At 50.8% G+C, this 12,065-nt stretch overlaps 1 protein-coding gene across 4 annotated transcripts in view; it reads right to left on the bottom strand.

Annotated features, from left to right (window-relative positions):
- SIPA1L3 (signal induced proliferation associated 1 like 3) overlaps positions 1 to 12,065 on the bottom strand; it is a 234,423-nt gene that overhangs the window by 101,373 nt on the left and 120,985 nt on the right. The window lies entirely within an intron of this gene.

Raw genomic sequence — 12,065 nt, 5'->3', positions numbered from 1 at the left:
ACCCTAGGTGATTAATAGATACCGTAAGCCAGTAAATCAGCTCTTGTCACTTCTTGGCTGAGATCTCCCCAGTGGCTCCTTACTGCGTTAGAATAAAATCCAAAGTCTTCTGCTGGTCCACAAGCCCCACAGGCTCTGGCCCCTGCCAGTCTCCCTGAGGCCTCTCCCCACCCCTAAGATCCCATCCCACTGGCCCTCTTTTCTGTTCTGCTGACATACCAAACCCCACCCAGGATATCTGGATATGCTTCCTTCTGTTCTTCACCAGGTTGGCTCCCTTGAATGATGTCAACTCTTCAATGAAGAGAAGCCCACCAACGACTGCCGACTGCCGGTGTTTTCTGAGTAAGGGGAAGGCTCTGTGTGTGTGTGTGTGTGTGTGTTTCCTAACTCATGCCCATAGGTACAGAACAAGCTGGGAGAGCACCAGGGGGGCAGCATGAAGCAGATTCATGGAGCAAATCAGCGAGGCCAGTCTGTAACAACTGAAAAAGTCAGACTCAGAAGGCAGGGGAGGAGAGGAGTGGGGAGCAAGAGTGCACTCCTCCTCCCAGCTCCCAAAGGAGCATCCCTGAAGATATTGCAGGGAGGTACACAGGGGACGAGAGAGGGGAGGAGACAGAAGAGGAGGAGGAGGGAAGCCCCAAGGGCTGGGTTAGTTAAGGAAGACAAAAGCACCCAAGTGAGGCTGGGTGAGTGGGACAGCAGAGGCATTTCTTTTTTTCTTTTAAGATTTTATTTATTTATTGAGAGAAAGCGCACAAGCAGGAGGGGAGGAACAGAGGGAGAAGCCGCTCCTCACTGAGCAGGGAGCAGATGCTTAATGACTGAGCTCCCCATGTGCTCCCCCCCCCAACCCCGTCTGCATTTCTATAGACACAAGTAGGCCTCAGCTCTGGTGACCACCCTTTGTGGGAAATGTGGATGCCAGATCACCGGATTTTTAAGTAGAAATCAGAAATCTTGAACTGTATGCAACTTCTCCCAGTTTGAAATAAAAAAAATAACTGCAGCGACGACAAACCAACTACCAGGCAGAGAAGACATCTACAAGGATTTTCAAGAAACTGCTAACAGTCGATGCCTCTGGGAAAGGGAACTAGGTACCCCCCCCCAAGCCCAGCCCCCTCTCCTGCTGCACGTACTTCTAGCTGATAAATAAATACTTAAAAACGTTACCAACAAAAACCAAGTAAGGGTCAATAAAATAAGTACCTGTGCCAGATTTGGGCAGAGGATGCTGGTCTGTGATCTCAGGTGACCAGTAAGCTCAGCAGCTTTGCCAGAGAGGAGGGCCTGAGGCTTGTCCTATACTGTGCTGGGCCCTGGATCCCTGGCCAAACTGGGGTGTGCAGCTGGGCCAGGAGCACCCCGGGATTAGCCCTTTGAGGCCACACTGGGGCTGGCTGGGAAAACCATTGGCCCAGATGCGACCCTGAATTACTTATGCAAGCACCTCCTGACAGATGGGCTTTGCTGATGGCATTTTGTTTCCAGCTCAGTCAGAAACCCCCCCATCTGTTTTGCTCTCTTCTGTGAGAACACACAGATGTTCCTGAGGCCCTGGTGTCTTTCCACAGATCCCTTCCCCGACCAGGTGTAGCCAAGTCTCCCTGTGACGCTCAGAGGCTTAGTGATACCCACAGCCTCCGTGGGATTTGGGGACTGCTGCACACTGGTCCCTTTCCAGCAGCTTGCTGTCCAATGCTGTCCCCCTTCCAAGAGCACCCCATCCTCCAGATGGGGAAGCCCCCCTTCTGAGGGCCAGACTGCCCTCAGATCCTAGTATGCCATGGGCTGGATACTAAAACTGTGGTTCTGTTTCAATCTGGAAAATGGGGAGAAGTACTGCCCATCTCCTGGCCATTCCTATCCCCACGGTTCCTTCCTTCATGGATCTTCTCTCTCCCCCCTCAATTACAGAAGCACAGCCAGGGGTGGACTTGGCGGCTGCATGTTCTCCGAATGGAAGTCAGCACACAGTGTCTTCTCTCCAGTGTTCCCTGGCTCCTGCTTGTTCTCCACACCTGCTCCTCTGGCCTCCTGGTGCTCTGTCTGCCCCTGATAAATTCTGCTTCTGCTCAAGACTGTCCAGTGTGGCTTCTGCAGCTGGCACCAGAGGACCCTGACTTAAGCACAGTGTGGCGTGCAAGGGAGGCAGCTGGGGATGGTGGACGGGGAAACACGGGGGACGGTAGCACAGTGAGAAGCGAGTGGCAGTGGGAGAGGCCGCTGGGACGCATGTGGCTGCAAGTGATGGAATCCCAGCCGCCAATGGCTCAGCCAATGAACACATCTCATTATCCTGTGTCGGAAGGAGGCCAGATACGGTGACTCCACTCTTGGTACACGGGGATGATGTCAGACACTTTCTCCCCCCATGCCCCCACGCTCCCCTGCTTCCCTCTGTGTGCTACTGGCCTGCATCTTGGGCTTGAGGCCTTTGAGTAGCAAGCTGGTGGCCACACCCATGCTTCTCACTGAACCATGGGCAGTGGGGAAAGAAACGGATAAGGTAAGACTGTTTTACTTCTTACCTATCTGACCCTAGTCAGGAAAAAGAATGTTTGCCAGAACATTCCTCCTACACCTCAACAGACTTTCTCTGTTTTTTTTTTCTTTCTTTCTCTGGCCTAATCGGCCATAATGTGGTCACATATGGCCATTCCAGGCTCAAGGAAAGCTGGGAAACCCTCAAATCTGGGATTGTCCTGACTGCCCTTAGACCAGGGAGGACTTACCTCTGGGGCTGGCCACATTGGCTCCCTAAAAATGTCAGGGTCTGTTAGAGGACTAGGCACCCACCAGCGTATATGTGTAAATACTCCCAGACTGTCATTTGTAAAGACACTGGGGAAGTCTGAACTGAGAGCGTGCTCCCTTATCAGGCCCCCAAGCCTGGAGGCTAGAAGAGCAGACATGCAGGCAGATGCCACAGCCGCAGTGTTCTGGCTCTGAGGGGCCTTGCTCCTCAGAGCAAGTGACCCAGCCAATTTCACAGGTAAGGGGAGCACCTGGGTGGCTCAGTGGGTTGAAGCCTCTGCCTTCGGCTCAGGTCATGATCCCATGGTCCTGGGGTTGAGCCCCGCATCAGGCTCTCTGCTCAGCAGGGAGCCTGCTTCCTCCTCTCTCTAGGCCTACCTCTCTTCCTACTTGTGATCTCTCTGTCAATTAAATAAATAAAATCTTAAAAAAAAAAATTTCACAGGTAAGTGACATGGCTAAGGGCAGAGTAGAAGAGAAAAACACAAGTCTTCCAGTGGTAGACACTTGTGGTTTGCTTCCCTGGCCTCTAGGACTCTTTTGTACAAAACCAGCCCAGATTTCCCTTTGGGAACCTGCCTTCTCTGATTCCCACCCAGTGGGCTAGAGGAGGAGCTCCTTCTTGAGCTCAGGAACTAACCACGTAACGCAATCAGAACCAGTGAGACCCAGTGACATCATTGCCAAGAGTCCTAAGGCTGAAGGCTATGCTTTTCTCTCTTACCCGGAGTCTGAGAGGATGTGAGGGATGGAATCACTGCAGCCATCTTGTAACCACGAGGGAAGAACCATTTGTGAAAGGGGCTGAAAGAGGGGAGATCTGGGGGCTTCAGTCATCACTTTAGTCTGAGTCAAGGTGGACCTGAAGCCACCACTATTCTACTTCCCACCACTGGATGTTTTAGTTATATAACAAAACAGTATCCATAACGGCAACTACCACAAATGTGATCTTTCTATAGTCCAGGTCCTTCTCCAAACACTTCACATGTATTATCTCTCTTAATTCCACAGCAACTCTGTGAAGTAGAATTATCTCCATTTTAACATAAGGAAGCTGAAGTAGGCAGGTGAAGTAATGTGCCTGAGGCCAGATGTCCACGAGGTGGCAGAGCTGGGAATGACCCAGAACCTTCATTCCTGAAATCAGGCAGTCCTGAGTTCAAGCACCAGCCTTCCCTGTTGCCCAGTGGGCAAAGCCCTGGACCTCTCATTCTCCCTTTCCTCACTGGTGATACATCATAAAATATCTCCAGATCCAACTGGTCCTCTGAGTTCCAGGCTCTAGTAGCCACCTGCTTACCTGACACCACCATGAATGTATGTCAGCCTATACTGCAACACTAACCATTCCCACCCTGGACTCCTGATCTTTCCCCACCCACAAAACTTGTTCCTCCTCAGAAATCATCAAGGTGGGCTAAGGTATGCCACAGGAACAGAGGACCCCAAGTACGAGGGGCTTACACAACAAAGGTTTGTTTCTTTTTTTTTTTTTTTTTTTAATTTTTTTTTTTTTTTTAAAGATTTTATTTATTTATTTGAGAGAGAGACAGTGAGAGAGAGCATGAGCAAGGAGAAGGTCAGAGAGAGAAGCAGACTCTCCATGGAGCTGGGAGCCCGATGCGGGACTCGATCCCGGGACTCCAGGATCATGACCTGAGCCGAAGGCAGTCGTCCAACCAACTGAGCCACCCAGGCGTCCCCAAAGGTTTGTTTCTTGGTCATTCTGCATGTCCAACGCGGGTGGGCTAAGGACCTTCGCATGCCTGCTTTACTCCTAGTGGATAGAGCCGGCCTTTCATGAGACCCAGCCAATTTCACAGGTAAGGCACGTGGCTAAAGTACCTAACAGCCTCCTTGTTCCTTCTGCGTCTGCTTCCCTAGCTACCCTCTTTCACACAGTAGGATTCATATTCACATTGGAATCTTAGTATAAAGATTCAAATCTTAGGATAAAATTCAAAATCCTCACCTCAGCCCTCAAGACTCCTTTCCTCTTCTCCTCTTGCTCCGGGAGCCCAAGCCACAAAGTCCTTCTTTCAGTCCCACTGCTTATTCTCCCTGTTGCCTCAGGGCCTTTGCACAGGCCACTCCCACTGCCCTTGTCCTTACCTAGATAGTTCTTTCTCTACATGACTTTCCCTTTTCATGAACCTTGTCCCATCCCTAACCTGAGTTCCCAGAGCACACTCTGAGCATTTCTCTTTGGGATTACCTGCATCAGTGTATGTATGTAATTTACCACATAATGAGCCGTTTACCATAAGGTTTGTGAGGCACTGGAGTCTCTTTATTTCTGCCTGCATCTCCAGCACAGGCCTGACACACAGTAGGCCGCTAATACATGAGTGCTGCTAAATCCATGAGTGGAGGGATGACAACCTTACAGACCAGAAAGAGCACAGGCTCAGTCAGAGCCTCTGACCTGAGGGTAGGTGGTGCCTGCTGGGTGACCCAGTGTGTCTGTCCCTGGGAAGAGGCATGTTTGGGAAGCTGAAAGTAATGCATGGAGTGTGTGTGTGTGTGTGTGAGCGTGTGCGCACAAGCTGCCCCTTCACATGGGCAGACACACTGGGTCACCACATGTGTTGGAGAAGCAGGTAGGTACCCAAAGCTTCCTTCCTAGACAGTCTTCTGCATCCAAGGCTGCCCCCATCTGCTCCAAGTGTTACCCCTTCATGGAAATGTGATCCAGTCACTATCAGTGGGGCTCAGTGGGACCTAAGAACTCTGGTCAGTTCAGGGTTGTGGCATCAAGTCTGAGAGCTACTCTCAGGCCCAGGGGGAGATGACCCACTGCATGTACCTGGCAATCCAGCAGTTTCTGGGCACATACAAGTCATTCGTTTGTCCAGTAAGAACTAGTCCTTCCAGCTTATTCATTCACATAACACCTATCACATTCTTACAAGTCATTCAGTCCAAACACTTCATTCAGTCAAAAGAGCACAAAAACCTCACTCTTTTACTGAACATTGACCAGGCATGTAAAACTCATTCATTTCACAAACACCAAGCACCGAAAATCTGCTCACTTAATTAACACATTTTTTAAGCACCTACTATGTGCCATCGTAGGTGCTGAAGATACAGCCCTGAGCGGGACAGAGACCCCCTCCACCCCCTGCCCAGCCAAGAACTTACTTCCAGGAGAGGGAAGCCACAGAAATAAGTCAATCAAGACAGAAAACAAATTAGCTTCAAAGGGCAATAAGCAGTTGAAAGGACTAAACCGATGTGACAGGGCAGGGCTGGGGGGGGGGGCTGCTCTCAATAGGGGACAGTCAGAAGGATTGGTTGTGGGGGTGCCATCTGATCCCTGAGAGAGGGCACCTGCCATGCACCGGGTATGCTGATGAGCGAGGCTGACATGCCTGGGCAGGAAAGCTGGGAGTGGCCAGTGTATGAGGCAGCTGTTCCCTCCCCCACTGTCCATTAGAGGCACCAGGGGAGCTTTGTAAAAATACAGGTGTTCACCCTCCTCCCCCAGAGTCTGAATCAGCTGGTCTGGGGTGGAGACCAGGCCTGAGAGCCTTTTAAAAGCTTTGCAGCTCATTCTATTATGTAGCCAGGGCTGAGGACAGAGGACGGAGGGCAAAGAAAGAAGGGTCTGACACCAAGTCCTGCTTTGCTGCAAATGCAAGAGGAGGCAGACTTGTGAGCCAGAGCAGGCCTGCGCAGAGGAAAGGAGAGCCGGTGTCCCCGTGGCCCCAGCCCTGGCTGGGAAGGGGCAGGTGAGGGCTGGAGGCTGCTGAGAGGGTCACATACAATGGAAATTCTTGGGTTTTAAGGGCATGGGGACCACGGCAGGAGGTTTTTCAGGGAACTGCTGCTCTGGGACGTCTTGTCCACACCCTTGGGCCCCACCCAGGGCAGCCGACCTACCCGGTCTTCTCCTTCCTAACTTCCTCCCATACCACAAACACAATGGTTCTCAGCCTTCCTTCGCTGAGCTCCCAGGGGTCGGCACACACCCTGGGCTATGGGATTAGCTCACTGGATTTTTAAGCCTCTGAGTAGCTCTGGTCCCCCTTGGACTTCGAGCAGCTCTAAGCCTGCAGGGGACAAGGGTCTACCACGTGTGTTCCTGCCACACAGGCAGGCAGGGGAGGGGGTGATAACACAATGCTGATGGGAATGCACACACTTGGCATGTATGGACGTGTGCTGTAATGACCTTATAGAGCAAGGACTTCTGGCATACCCATTTTACAGATGAGGCAAAGGTCACATGGCCACGTCACCTGGCGGGTAGGTAAGTAGGTGGAGCAGCTAGGATCCCCAATCTCCTTGGTTTGCCTCCCACACCTTTGCCACTTCACTTTAAATAAGAGGTGGAAGCCCAAATGAGCGTGTTGTGCGAATACACAAATGATGCAAGTATCTTCAAAAATCAATTCGTAAGGACAAAACTCGAGGACGTCAGCAACAGCTCGGCTGACTTCCGGTTAAAGATCTGTTTTCTCAGGACACCTGGGTGGCTCTTTGGGTTAGGCATCTGCTTTCAGCTTGGGTCATGACTGGGGGTCCTGGGAGCCTGCTTCTTCCTCTCCCTCTGAACATCCCCCAGCTCGTGCACCCCTCCCCCCAAATAAATTAAAAAAAAAAAAAAAAGAAAGAAAAAAGGAATCTGTTTTCTCCCCTGTATGTCTTCCTCCACTTCACTGGAAATTCAAGCGTCCATAGGACCCCTTAGAGCTCCCAGTAAACAAAATGGCTGGAACTTCCAGAAGTCCCCTGAGGAAGCCCCCAGGCAGAGATTGCTCCAGCAGCCACAACACCCGCAGCAGGGCCCTGAGCAGGGCTACCCAGTTGAGTACTACACTCGCAATGCTTCCGACACCACATGTGTGGAATTTCCACACCAGGCAATTCTCCAGTTCTCTGAAGACACTGACGGGGTATCCCACAATTTAATCCCCACACTTACTACCTGGAGTCCATGCAGGCTAAGGGCTCAGTTCCACCAGACTGCCCCCCACTTCTGATGCTAATCAAGAGTCCCCAGGGTACCTACACATCTGACTTGGCTACAAACTAGGGGTCCCAAAACCCCCTCCTCAGGCTCGGTAATGGGCTGTAACAGCTCACAGAAGTGAGAGATATTTCACCTACTATTGCTGGTTTCTTATAAAAGGTACAAATCAACAGTCAGATGAAGAGATACTCAAGATGAAGTCCAGAAGGGTCTTGAGTCCCATGGAATTTGGGGGTGCACCACCCTCCCAGCATGTGGATACACTCACCAACCTAGAAGCTCTCTGAACCCCATCCTTTGGGGTTTTAGGGAGGCTGCATTATGTAGGCATGATTGATTAAATCACTGGCCATTGGTGACTCCTGCGAACCCCTCCTCTCCAGAGGTTGGGGGGGGGTGGGGCTGAAAGTTCAAACCCTCTAATCACAGGACTGGTTTCCCTGGCAACCAGCCCCAATCCCGAAGCTATCCAGGAGTCCACCAAGAATCACTTCATTAGCATAAACTCAGGTACGGTTGAAAGGGGGCTTATTCTACAGAACAAAAGAGGCTCCTATCACCCATATCACTCAGAAAATTCCAAGGGTTTTAGAAACTCCTGGGCCAGGAACTGGGGATAGAGACCAAATATATATACATTTTATTTGCACTTTTGTATTTAAGGTCAAAGAACCCAGAGAATGGATGCTTCTAACTGAAATCTTAACAGCCCCTTCACTCATACCAGTGAGGGACCTGGGAGTCTGAGTTCCCGAGAGGCTTGTTCACTTCCAAGTGTATAAATCAAATACAGCTTCTTTCCCTTCCTTGGGGGAGTGGGGAGAAGGAACGGTAATTATGTGCTCAAACATCAGGTGTGCAACTATTTTAACCCAGCAATTCCATTTCTAGGAATCTGTCACTCAGATAGTCACGCCAGTGCATGTGGAAACACAGGTGCACGGCGGTTTTGCTGGGGGGGCACTCATGCCGCCACAATGTGTTAACATGGAAGCCGTAGGAAGACTTAATAGTTCTTAGGCAGAGAACGGGCTAAATGGGTCCGGCTGCCTCTACTCCAGAGACACAATGCAGCAGTGATGAACAGAGATGAACAGAGATGAACAGAGACGCAGAGCCCCCTGCCGTGAGCGCTGGAGGCCCACATGGCTAGAAATGAACAGGTAGAGCTTACACTCAGGAGTGCTCACTATGTACTGGACTAAGTGCTTTACACACATTAACTCATTTCATCCTGATGAAACCCTGTGAGGGAGAGGCTATCACAGTCCTCCTTTTATTTTATTTTTTTAAAAGATTTTGTTTATTTATTTGACACAGAGAAAGAGGTCACAAGTAGGCCGAGTAGCAGGCAGAGATAGATGGGGAAGCAGGCTGCCCGCTGAGCAGAAAGCCCGACGTGGGGCTCGATCCCAGGACCTGGAGATCATGACCCAAGCCAAAGGCAAAGAGGATTAACCCACTGAGCCATCCAGGCGCCCCACTGGCCTTCTTTTAAAGCCCACCCAACAGAGTCCAGAGAGGCTGAGTAATTTGACCAAGGTCACTCAGCTGCAGAGCAGTGGCTCTGCGGTTGGAACCCAGGCAACCCTGCTCCAGAGTTCCTCCACTTGTGAAGGGAAAGGGGTAAACTGCAGAATGAAACAAAAAATAAAATGATTTGGCTTCAACAAAAGGGGGTGGATTTCATTAGAGAGAGAAAGTGAGAGCAAGAGAACATAAATGTCCATAAAGGGCCTAGGAGGATACCCACCCTACTGTTTAACAGTGGATACTTTTTTTTTTTTTTTTTAAGATTTTATTTGTTTATTTGACAGAAAGAGATCACAAGTAGGCAGAGAGGCAGGCAGAGAGAGAGAGAGAGAGAGAGGAGGAAGCAGGCTCTTTGCTGAGCAGAGAATCCGATGCGGGACTCCGTCATGACCCTGAGACCATGACCTGAGCTGAAGGCAGAGGCTTTAACCCACTGAGCCAGCCAGGCGCTCAACAGTGGTTACTTCTAAGGAGTAAAACCCAGGTTGAAGATAAAAGGACAATTTTTTTTTTTAAATTCTATGTTTGTTCTTTAATTCTTATAAACATGTAAGTTCAAGGCCCTCTCAAAGCCCCCTATGAGGCCTGCCCTGAATCCACATCCTGGAGAGGAGCCCCGTGAATAGGTCTGTATGCTTTCTTCCAGACCTTTCTCTGTCTCTACAAGGAAATGCTCACAACTGCCCAGGGCAGGGGCGTCTCGGGCTTCAGGTCTACAGTTGTGAAAGTAAGTACATGATGAGAAACATGGGTGGAGGGAAAGCCGCCCCTTGGAAAGCCCTGGGAGGACAGAATGCAGTTAGAACAGATGCTTCAGGGGCGCCTGGGTGGCTCAGTTGTTAAGCTTCTGCCTTCAGCTCTGGTCATGATCCCAGGGTCCTGGGATGGAGGCAGGCGTCGCGGGAGGCCTGCTTCTCCTTCTCCCACTCCCTCTGCTTGTGTTCCCTCTCTCTCTGTCAAATAAATAAGTAAAATCTTAAAAAAAAAAAAAAAAAAAGAATAGATGCTTCAGCAGCAATCTGGCCTTTGTTTCAGCCTGCGAGCCAGTAGGGTCGGAGTTATGTGGGTTAAATACTTGTGTAATTACATGCTCATATAGAGAGATGAATTTAAAAATAATAAACAGCCTCAATAGTTGCTTTTCTTACTTATTATCAGATCTTGGAGATTTCCGGTTGTGGCAGCTGTTGCACAGGGGTTAGAAGCCAAGACGACTCAGGATCAATTCCCAGCTCTGCCACTTAATTACCTAGACCTTGGGCAAGTCACTTAGCCTCACTACATCTTGGTTTTCTCATCTGTAAAATGAGGTAATAATAGCACTTTACTCCTAGGGATGTTGTGAGGTAACGACTGCAAAGACTTCGAGTGTTCCTGCTTGAGTATTAGCTACTAACATTTTACTTACATAATAAAAAACGAAACCTCAAGCAAACAAATAGAACCAAATGTAGCCTTGGCATGAACCCTGGTGGCTCAGGGCTCGGGAGCCAGGTCATCCAGGGTGGTCGGCTTTGAACCAGAAGCTGGGCCAGCCCCTCCTTCCCAGCGGCCTGGAGCCAGGGCCATAGGGAGGTGCCCCTTCTTAGTCCATGGGGGGGGGGGGTTCGGTGGGTGAGACCAGAGCATGTTGCTCTGGCCCCCAAAGCGCATGTGGAGGAAGCATCTTGTTCCAATTCTGGGCACAGTCCTACTCACTTCAAATGAGACTTTGAAATGCAGAATTACAAAAGGATGCCTCCTGGAGCAGGGGCACGCGTGCCAGGCCCACCCAGGAGCTGCAGCAGAGCGTATGCACTCTGGTGACGGTATCGGGCTGTGCTGGCTGGAGGCCCGATAAGGGCTCTGTGGCTGGGGAAGCCACTTCTGGGGAGACATCACATGCGCTGGCATAGCCATGACATTTATTCTGATGCTGAAACTTTTTGATGAACAGCTGCTCCCTGGAGCCCCAAGAGTTCCCACTATGACTGAAGGGGGCAACACTTCGGGGTCTGCTCCCACGGCTGCTGCTGCCCAGGCCGGAGCGGTGGCTGGATGTTTAGTATGTCCCCCGATGGGCTCATTCCTGTGACCAGGCCAAGCCTCCTTCAGAAGATGGTGTCTTGTCAGCATGGAGCCTGACTTGCACACTAATCCCAGCTAATTGCCACCGAAACCTGCTAAGATCACATCTGTTGGGCTCGGAGATTAAATCAATATTTGACAATCTTGATTAAATACAGCCAGGGAATCCTTGTCAAGGAACATCTGTTAAAGCCCTGTTCTTTCCGTCCTGTTCTTGGGGGCTGGCCGGGGGGGCATCTCTGGCTCTGCTTCTCCTCACCTGAAGAGCTCTGTGGAGGGATGGGGGTCGGGGGGCCCTGCAGTGGGAGGGGAGGGGAGTGAAGCTTGTTATCCTGGGGAGCACCATCTGCCAGCAGTAATCACCATACCTGCCCCTGACCCCTGGGGCTGCTGAAGGCCAGTCCCTGGCCGGGGTGGAGCGCTGCCACAGAACCCGTCTTCTAATGGTCCACTGAGGCCGTGGTCTCATCACCGCTATTTTAGAATGGAGAAACTGACCTTCTGAGAGGGGACACTGCTTCTTCAAGGTCACAGAGAGAATCGGAGGAGGAGCGGGGGCTGACCTGGCTCTGGTTGATTCCAGGGTCGGCCTCGTGACCAACTTGAGAGACAGGTTGTCCAAAGTAAGAACAAAAACTGGCACTCAGGCCCCCAGGAGCCCAGACTGGAGGCCAGTTCCAGTGGTCCAGTTCCTGAAACTACATGAAATATTGGCGGCCGT

This window comes from Mustela lutreola, chromosome 16 (genome assembly GCF_030435805.1).
Source record: "Mustela lutreola isolate mMusLut2 chromosome 16, mMusLut2.pri, whole genome shotgun sequence".
In the NCBI taxonomy this organism is placed as follows: Eukaryota; Metazoa; Chordata; class Mammalia; order Carnivora; family Mustelidae; genus Mustela; species Mustela lutreola.
Note: the sequence above shows the minus strand (reverse complement) of the source record. Positions and strands in the feature narration are given on the sequence as shown.